General features: G+C 34.5%; 1 pseudogene; it reads left to right on the top strand.

Moving 5' to 3' along the window:
- The first annotated feature begins 8,650 nt into the window (after window positions 1-8,650).
- LOC143401849 (membrane cofactor protein pseudogene) lies at window positions 8,651-9,676 on the top strand (annotated as a pseudogene).
- Window positions 9,677-10,696: the final 1,020 nt, after the last annotated feature.

The raw sequence follows: 10,696 nt of genomic DNA on the forward strand, positions 1-10,696 counted from the left end.
GGTCATGAAGGCTTGTAGGAGATTGTCAGAAGATTGTCATTGTCAGAACTACAAAACCATTCCCAAAATAAAGGTACATAATTTGGGATATGCCCACGTACTAACTTTAACAAATTAAGAGCAAATCTACAAAATAACTACTAGAGACTGTAATGTCACTCCTGTAACAGGTAGCAAGTATGATTGGTGAAGAGAAGAGTTCCATAATTGAGGCTTTGAAAAACAACACATCGGATCTCCCAGGAAATTCTAACATTGATGGTGCATAAGGAAATTAAAATAGAATGAATGGTGCATTGCCCTAAGTTTCTACATCTTACCATATGCACAAGACTCACAACATATTTAATTAACATCTTCTACACATGTAGAGACTTCAAGTAGGATCCCAAAAGGAAGTACAGGTCTCACTGTTGAGTATGACAAGAATAGGTGATGGAAACTCTCACCTCTAGAAATAATCTGTCATTACCAATTGTGGGAGGAATGGGAGGCAATACCAGGGCACTGATTTTGTTCTACAGCCCCAGTGAAGAAAGAAAAGGAGTTGCATCCACAACTCATCCTTGCACCTGACACACGGCCCCTAAAAGAAATGTCCTAGTGACCCAAGTCAAGACTTTTCACATCCTTCTCATTCCAAGTTGCAATTACAACATACTGGACTTAATTTTCCAAATATTTTCTGGAAAATTAAAGTAACAAGTTAACATTACACCTTGGTTCTGCTTGTCTTATGATTCAGCTCTATCTGGAATTGTCTGAGAAATAGACTATCACAAGCCTGCAAAGGGTCCCAATATAAATGAATGATCAGAGAATATTTTGAATAGGTATAATAACCTGGGAGATTTCACTTATATAAAAATCACCAAACTTGTAAAGATAATAATGGACTGCAACAGTAGCACAAGAGATAAAATAACTGGCAATTATGATACAGCCAGTGACCTGGAAATCACGTATTATTATCAATATTATACTTCCTTTTGACTTTCCACTTCTTTAATGCAAATAACATGAACATCAGAATTAGTGACATTTTTAAGGAAGCGGTAGTAGTTCTGAGATTTACTGCTAGTGTCAGAAGCAATCAGAGATTTAAAAAAAAAAAAAAACGGGCTAAGTGAATTAGCAACATGGCTACTCTGGTTTGCATATTTTCCCCTTCCCAAATTCCTCTTTAAATTTAATTGCTATTATAAGAGTTTTAAGAGGGGAACCTTTGTGAGGTGATTAGGACCTGAGTGCTCTGCCCTCATAAATAGATTGATGCCATTATTACAGGGATGGGCTCATTTTTATAGAAGCAGTTTCCTCAAAAAATGACAAATTCAGCCCTCTTTTGTCTCTCTCTCACCCTCTCTTTGCCCTGGCAGCATATAATGCCTTCTGACATGTCATAATGCAGAAAAAGGCCCTCACCTGATGCCAATGACTTAAAGTTGGACTTCCCAGTTTAGAGAATTTTGATCCTATAAATTTCTGTTTAATGTAAATTACCCAGAGGGTGGCATTCTGTTATAACAGCACACAAAGGAAACACACAACGGTGGAATGGAAGTTGCTAGATCTTATTCCCTTGAAGAAACATTAATTTGAACCATTTTCCAAATAGGAAAATGCATTCACAACTCCTAAGCCATTAGGGAAGCACATACAATATTTGGGGCAGAGTAGAGAAATAAGAAAAGAAGCATTAAAGAGAATGGAAAGGACAGTTTCACTTTATCCATATCACCCCTCTCCTAAACCTGAGAAACACAGAGCAGACATTCCCAGTTTGTGGAGAAAGGAGTCTGGAGTGAGCACTAAACTTTCACTATACCCCAGCCCTACCCCAGGGGTATAGTAAGCTTCCCCTTCCTGGTGCAAATACAGCCCCAAACTTCCTTCTGACCTCCAGAGACATAGCCTCAGGTATATTCTGGCACCATCCTGGCCCCAGAAGCCCCACACTCCAGACTAGGTCACTGAAAACAGACTAAAAGCTTGCCCTAATATCAGGCCAAGCCCACAGCCCTAGATTTTAAGCCAACCACAACATGAAGCCATCTTCCATAGATCCTACCCCTGGCCCACCTCTGTGGTCCCACACTCTATACTCACTCCTGTGGACACAGGTGCCAGGACCATGCTAGTAAAATGAGAATCAGAAAGGCTCCTTCAGATTCAGGACCATGTCCAACCCCACAGGTGTTCCCTTGCCCACCCCAGCACAAAACCAGCACCCACAGATTGATATGAAGGCCCACCACAGTGCCAGATGGGTCCATGTGAACCTAGTATACTGGTATGCTCCTCTATACCATGGGAAAAAATGAATAAACTCCTTAACACATAGGACCTTCCTAGATTGGATTTTGAAGACATAGAAACGTTAAGCAAATCTACAGCAAGTAGGGAGATTGAATCAGATTTTAAAAGTCTGCCATCAAAGAAAAGCCAAGGAGTAGATGGCTTCACTGATGTATTCTATCAAATATATATTTTTAAAAACCTATTTTAACTGATACATAAAAACATAAAATTATACATATTAATGCAGTACCAAGAACCATATGTATTTATGTATATAAACACTGAATAATGTTTAAGTAAAGTTAAAAAAGTCTAATTTGTGATTTCTTCATGGAGAAAACATTTAAAATCCTTTTTTGTGGCATTTAAAATTGTACATTTTTTTGTTTTCCATTATCACCCTATTTTTCAATAGCACACAAAAACTCTATATTCCTAGTTAGCATCCATCAAACTTTCATCAGCACTTCAAAGTTCTAATAACCACAATCTGCTCTTGAATTCAATGAGACCGTTTTCTTTTTCTTTTTTTTTTTTTAATTCCTCATATCAATGACATCATGAAGTACTTGTCTTTCTGTGTCTGGCTTCTTTCTTTTTTGAGGATAAGGGAAAAGGAATTGAGGATCCAACCCAGGACCCTGTATACACTACGCATGCATTCTGAGACATGCCCCCACCTCTGGCTTATTTCACTTATAATATGATCTCCAGTTCCATCCATGTTGTCAAACACAACAGCATTTGTCATTCCTGGCTGAATCATGTCCCATTGTACGTGTGTACTACATTTTCTTTGTTTATTTATCAGTTAAAGTACATTGTTTCCACCTTTTGACTATTATGAATAATGCCACAAAGAAGGGAATCTATGTTTATTTGTTGTACTTTTTTGGTTCCCTTTGATATATATTCAGTATTGGGTTTATAGGATCATACAGTAGTTCTATTTTCAAATTTTTGAATGAACTCCATACTATTTTTTTAATAACTATCCTAATTTACAGTCTCGCCAACAATGTACAAGGTTCTCCTTTTCTGTAGATCCTCAGTATCTGGTTTTTCTGGGTTTTCTTTTGAGTATTTTTTTAGTTGTAGGTGGATACAATACCTTTGGTTGAATTATATATGTGTGGTGCTGAGGATCAAACCCAGGGCCTCAGACATGCCAGATGAGCACTCTACCACTTAACCACAACACCAGCCCTCTTCTGGGTCTTTTTCATAAGAGCTATTCTTACTAGAGTGAGGCAGTATCCTATTGTGGTTTTTATTTATATTTATCTGATAATTAGCAATGAGCATTTTGTCATCTTGCTGTTATCCAATTGCATTTCTAATTTTGAGAAATGTCTACTTAGATCTATTGACCATTTTTTAAATTGAGTTATTTATTATTTTGCTATTGACTTTGTGTGCTTCCTTGTATATTCTGTACATAAAGACTTATGAGACATAGAGTTTGAAAATCCTGTCTTCCATTTTTTTGTTGTTGTTGTTGTCTCTGCACTCTTGATTGTTTCCTTTGTGGTGCAGAAACTTTTTAGTTTGATATTATTCTATTTGTCTATTTTTGCTCTTGTGCCTTTACGATCTTCTCCATCCAAATTCTTACTGATTTTGAAGTCCTGAGCATTTTAGAAAAATAAAAACAAGTCAAGCCTAAAATTTGTAGGATAAATAATAAAGATCATAGCAGAAATAAATGAAATGGAGAGAAAGAAAACAATACCAAAAATTGATGAAAAAAAGACCTGGTTCTTTTTTTTACCTTCATTTAGAAATAGAGAGAAGAGACACAAATTTTTAAAAAATCAGATGTGAAATGGGAGATATTACGACTGACACCACAGAATGGAGAAGAACTTTTGAAATTATTACAAACAACAATGTGCCAACAAATTTCATAACTAAAAAAAAGGATAAATTCCTAGACATACAAATTACCAAGACTGAATCATGAAAGAGGAAATAGATGAATAACAAGTAACAATATTAAATCAATAATTAAAATCCTCCCATCAATGCATCAATGAAAGTGCTGGGCCAAATGATTTCACTGATAAATTACAGCAAACACTCAAAAAAGAACTAATACCATTTCACCTTAAATTACTTAAAAAAATAATAATAATAGGAAAAAATTATTCTAAAAGACTTTATATTAGACCCATTTTACTCTAAAACTAGAACCAGATAAGGTAAAACAAAGAAAGAAAACTGCAGGTCAATATCTTTGATAAAGGTGGATGCCAAATATGGATGTTGAGGAACAACACACTAGCAAACCAAATCCAACAGTGTATTTAAAAATTTATGAACCATGATCCAGGGGATTCATCCCAGGGTTTCAAAAAAGGTTCAATCTATGCAATGAAAGAAAATCATATGATCATCTCAATAGACAGAGAAAAGGCATTCAATAAGATTCAATATCTTATTCTTATAAAACTGCTGAAAATATTAGGTATAGAAGAAATATATCTCAACATATAAAGGCCATTTGTAATAATCCAGTAGCTAACATTACACTGAAAGGCAAAAAGTTAAAAAATTTCTCAGTAAAATCTAGAATAAGATAAAGAAGATCACTTTCACCACTTTTATTAAATGTAATTCTGAAAGTTCAAACAAGAGAACTCAGTCAAGAAAGAAATAAGGGGCTTCCTATTGGATATAAGATCATGTAAAGATGACATGATCTTGTATATAAAATACTCTAATGATTTCATCATAAAACTGGTAGAACTAATATATGGACTCAGGATGCAAAATCAACGTACCTAAATCTGTGGTGTTTCTATACATTAACTACATGCTAACTATGTGAAAGAGAAATTAAGAAAATACTCCATTTACAACAACAAAAATATATGTAAGGATAAACTTAACAAAGGAGGTGAAACACATGAACGTAAAAAATATAAAATATTAATTTAAGTAGAAACAAATAGGTAGATAGATAGTCCATGTTCTTACATTAGAATAATTTATACTCTACCTAAAACAATCTATAGACTTAATGTCAATGACTTTTGGGGATATGATCCCAAAACCACAAGCAACAAAAAGCAAAAACAGACAAAAATAATTGCATCAAACTGAAAGTCTTCTGAATGGCAAAAAAAGAAAAAGCAAGAATGAAAGATAACCTATGCAATGGGAGAAAGTATTTGAAAATACGCATCTTTAATAAATAATAATATTTATTATTGTTATTTGTTATTAGTTTATTGATATCAATAAACTAATAACAAAAAGTAAGTGAAAAAATATGAACAAACATTACTCAACAGATGATACTCAAATAAATGGCCACCCTATATTTTAAAAGCTTCTCACTGGGAATAATCATCAGGAAAATAAAAATCAAAACCATAATGAGATATCACCTCACACCTGTAAAACAGCTTATTACTAAGAAATACCTGAACATTAACAAATATCAGAGAAGTAGGTAAATGAAAAACTTTACGCTTTGTTGCAATATTTTAAACTTGTAAAGACACTTGGAAAACATCATGGAAGTCCTTTTTAAAAATTAAAATTTAAAAATAGAACTATCATGTGATTCAGTAAGCCTGCCTTTCAGTGACCATGGATGGATAAAGAAAATGTGAGAAAAAAATAACATATAGTCATATATGTAATGTATATGTATATCATATATCATACACAGATATAAAGAAAATTATTTCATTTGCACTAACATGGGTAAGCCTAAAGTTTATTATGCTAAGTGAAATAAGACAGACACAGAAAGATAATTACTGCATAATCTTACTTATATGTGGAGTCTGAAAAAATAAATATTAAGAGAATGAAATGGAGTTTATAGGGACTGAGAGTGAGGGAAATCAGAATATATTGAACAAATGGTACAAAGTTTGCAGGATGATCAGTTCTGGAAATCTAACATAAGCATGCTGACTATAATTAATAATAGTATATTGTGTATTCACAGTTTGAAGAGAGAAAATACTAATATTTCTATCATTAAAAATAATAATTGGCAATTGTAAGAGATGAGAGTTAACTTTATTAGCTTGTGGTAATCATTTCATGGTATATATTGAAACATACAATGTATATATATATATATATATATATATATATATATATATATATATATATATATATATATAATTTTTGTAACTTATACTTCCCTAAAGTTGGGAGTGGAAATGAGAGAAGCTAATAACAGACATTAAAAGTGTGACAAATTCTTAAATATATATATGAGACACTAAATGGCAATACCAGCAAACCTTTAAGAAAGACTTTGAGAGAGAACGGAATTCCCAAAGCTTAGATTAGTTGAGTCAAAATTTATTGTGTAATCTTAAACTTATTGTGTAGATTTGGGAAAAGATTTTATTCAGGCAGGAGAGAATTAAAGACTGATTAGATATAGAAAATAAGTGGCAATGAATTGTTCCAATTGACTACAATTTTCATTCAGACTTTGGGTAGATGGCGATATGAGTCAGCCAGACAAAACATGGAACAGAAGGAAGATATTTAGTGCAGAATAAGGGGATGTGACTGGTTTGGCACATGATGATCTCAGCTTTTAACTTAAGCTGTGTGAATTATGTAAGTGAAAAAATGTTCATTAAATTTCTTAATCTATTTAAATAGGAAAAATGCTGATCAGATTTGGAAATATGTATTGGGTGAATATAAAGAGAGGTGGAAAACATTTTGTGGATTGAGGTGAAACTGCTTGGTAAAGAACTGTAAACTACATTGTAACATATATATAATTTTTCCTTCCATCTTTCATTCCTTCTTTTGTTCCTCCCTTCTTCCCTTCCATCCTTTGAATTCTTTTTTTTTTTAAGAGAGAGAGGAGAGAGAGAGAGAGAAAATATTTATTTTTCAGTTTTTGGTGGACACAACATGTTTATTTTATTTATTTTTATGTTGTGCTGAGGATGGAACACAGTGCCCTATGCATGCCAGGTGAACACATTAACGCTTGAGCCATATCCCCAGCCCTGAATTCTTAATAGGATATAATAAAAGAACACAGGAAAGGTCAGAAATATTTCTAGGTTGATTTATTACAAGAAAAATGAGAAAGAAGTGGAAAAGGAAAGGAATGCTTGAATTTGGAGTGGAAAGAAAGGAATTTTCAAAACTATAGAGAGCCAAAACACAATCAATTAGGTCACTTTCAGAGTGAAGCTGCTACAGTAGCACATTTTTCTTCCATAGTTCAAGCTTGTTTTAGTCTCATTATCCTTTCTTTCCAAGGAAAAATAGATCTTTCAGCAGAAAGATGCAGAATGTCCCCCATGGTTTGTTGTTTAGAGAACGATGACATGGAGATTGGTAAATGCTTTGGAAGTATAGCTTATCTTTGGTACCTGCATACCTTATGACCTCTACAGAGGAAAAAAGCAGAGAAACAATCACAAATACATAGCACATATTCACATGAAAAATATACTGAAATGGAGACTTGATAAATCCAGTGCAGTAGATGCTGCTGATGCCTCATATCTTATCCCTCACCCTACTTGAGATCTCTAGTAGTAGAAATAAACAATCTTAAGTCACTGACAAATTTACACCTAAAGTGTCCCATCTCTCTTCTTATTTTCCTATTCAGAGGCATTTCTTGGAGGCATGGTGGAATTAATAAACCCACTATATATAAGAAAGTCTTTGAGAGATAAAGGAATTTCCCTCAAGTAGAAGGGATATACTAATAAGTACATGGATGCCTTGGGTACTAATCTCTGTAAGCTAATTCTGAGTATGTTGCAAATAGTTTCTTACAGAGCCCATTGTGAGATTCAGCCTCCTTTGGCCTACAGGGGTAACTCCCATATTAAAACATCTTTTATTATTGCCTTTTCTTCTTTACCCATGTTGTTTCTCCCAGTTTCTCACTTGGGCATTCCGAAATCTTCAAAATGAACTACTTTCAAACACAGAGTTGCCTTGGAGTTTCTTCTGGGGCAAACCTACATTGAAAAACCTAGTAAACCAATATCTGAGAATCTTTATCAGAAATACTGGGACAGGAAACCCTTATGAACAAAGATTGAGTCCTGGTGGTTTTAGTTAAGTGACACAAACCTCCCTGAACCTATCAGTGAGGTTACCTTAACACTGAGATCTCAATTCCAATACTGACATACTGACCAGGAGAGCACCTCTAAAACACTTTTTGTGACTTTCCTGGGTGTGTCCGGACCACACCCACTCACATATAACTTTTGACACTTCCTGAGTTTGGGATTGTTGCGTTTGGTCACTAGACTCTGGAGGGACTCTGAAAACCTGCTCAGCTGTTCTCAGTTTCTTCCTCATCTGAGGAAAAATAAGGAGATCCATGATGTGCTCTGGACCCACCCAACCCTGCAGGAGCCTCTTTCCATTCCAGTGCTTCCTTCTGGTGGCCCTGGTGTTCTTGCTGTCTACTACATCCTCTGAAGCCTGTGGTGAGCCACCAACATTTGAAGCAATGCAGCTCACTGGCCAATCTAAACCCCTTTATGAGGTCAGCGAGCAAGTACATTATGAATGTAAACCTGGATACAAGCGGAACCCTTCTTTGGCCACTTCTTCTACTTGTGGTGCGGACGGCACATGGTCCTCTCTTTCAAATGCTGCTTGTTCTAAAAAAACATGTCCAGTTCTACCAGATCCTGTTAATGGCCAAGTAAACGTACTTAATGGAAGCTTGGAGTTTGGTACATATGTTGAATTTGTTTGTAATGAGGGGTTTTATTTAATTGGTAAGCAAATTCTACGTTGCAAGCTTAAAGGATTGAATGTGGTTTGGAGCGGGGATCTCCCATTATGCGAAAAGATTTTGTGTGAACCACCTCCACAAATAGAAAATGGAAAGTACACCCCAGAAGAAAAGGAAGTATTTGAATATTATGAAGTAGCAACTTACATGTGTAATCCCAATCCTGGATCAGATAAATTTTCACTCATTGGACAGAGCCAGATTCATTGTTCTGGCCACGGACAATGGAGTAGTGACCCTCCTCAGTGTAAAGTGGTCAAATGTCCATACCCAGTAATTGAAAATGGAAGACAAATATCAGGATTTGGAAGTAAATATTACTACAATGCAATGGTTACGTTTGAATGTTTGAAGGGTTTTTCCCTTCATGGAAGTGACTTGGTTGTCTGTGGTAGAGATAGTGCTTGGGAACCCCCAATTCCAACATGTTCTACAGAAGCATCTCCTACCAATACAAAACAGCCTTCCAATGCAGAATCTGCTACTTTTACAACAACTCCTATTACTTCACAAAAATCTCGTCCAAATGAAGGATCACTTACGTGTGAGGATTTTGATGAATGGATCCTTGCTTTGATTTTTATTACTTTGCTGGAGTTACAATAATTGACATCTGAGGATACAGATGTCTTCAAAGCAGGAAGAAAAGGAAAACAGAACCAACCACCCCAACAGAACAATGGTTTCCACAAACTGGTTTTCAAGATGTTTTTTTTTTTTTTTTTTTGAATTCTATTAAAATCCTCAGCTCTAAAATAGTTATTCTCTAGTTTTAGGCTCATAAATGCAACGCTCACATCAAAGCTAACAGTTTCATGTGGCTTAAATATACTCATACTTTAAAGCTTCTTGTATGTCAAGGTATGAATATATTACCTGTTTTCCCCTAAATAACACTTGCATTTATAGTGCAAGTCAGTGTTCTTAGGAGCATTTAGATAGGGATATTTCTTATTTTATAAAATATGAAAATGAAATTACATTTCATGGGTAAAGAAAGTGATTTTGACTTTTTTTTTATTCAAAGATTAATACAAACTTTTAAGATTTACTTTCAATAACTAAAATGTATTATATATAGGTTCATTGTAAAAAAAATACACTCACCTTTATCCACTAAAAATATGAACTCTGAAAATAAAAAATATGGAAAAGTTGACTTCATTGACAATTATTAGAAACTTCTCTGAATGTTAATAGAGTAAAATTCTATTTTCTGTAAATAGCTCCAATTTACCATATGTGTGCAAAGAAGTGTATATACATATACACTTGCACATGATGAACCCCAAAAATACACACATGTAAACCTGTATGCACAAATATGCAAACACACATACATACAGGAATACACATACAAATACACACAATCTATAAAACCTAATTTTGAGGTTTTTCCTCTTGGAGTGATGTTGTTTCCATCAGTTTTCTTCCCTGCATGAGGTTCCTCAAAACCCCAAAACAAAGGATATATATATTTCCCTGAAATGAAAGATGTTACCTGTCTTAAAACTCCAACCATATCCCAAAGTATTAGCAGAGTTTAATATTAAAATGAGGGGAAAAGAACAAGAGAAAGGAAGAAACATGCAGGGACAGAGAGAATTTTTTTCTTTAGTGAAGGAT

The sequence above is a fragment of the Callospermophilus lateralis genome, chromosome 6 (genome assembly GCF_048772815.1).
Source record: "Callospermophilus lateralis isolate mCalLat2 chromosome 6, mCalLat2.hap1, whole genome shotgun sequence".
Classification (NCBI taxonomy): domain Eukaryota; kingdom Metazoa; phylum Chordata; class Mammalia; order Rodentia; family Sciuridae; genus Callospermophilus; species Callospermophilus lateralis.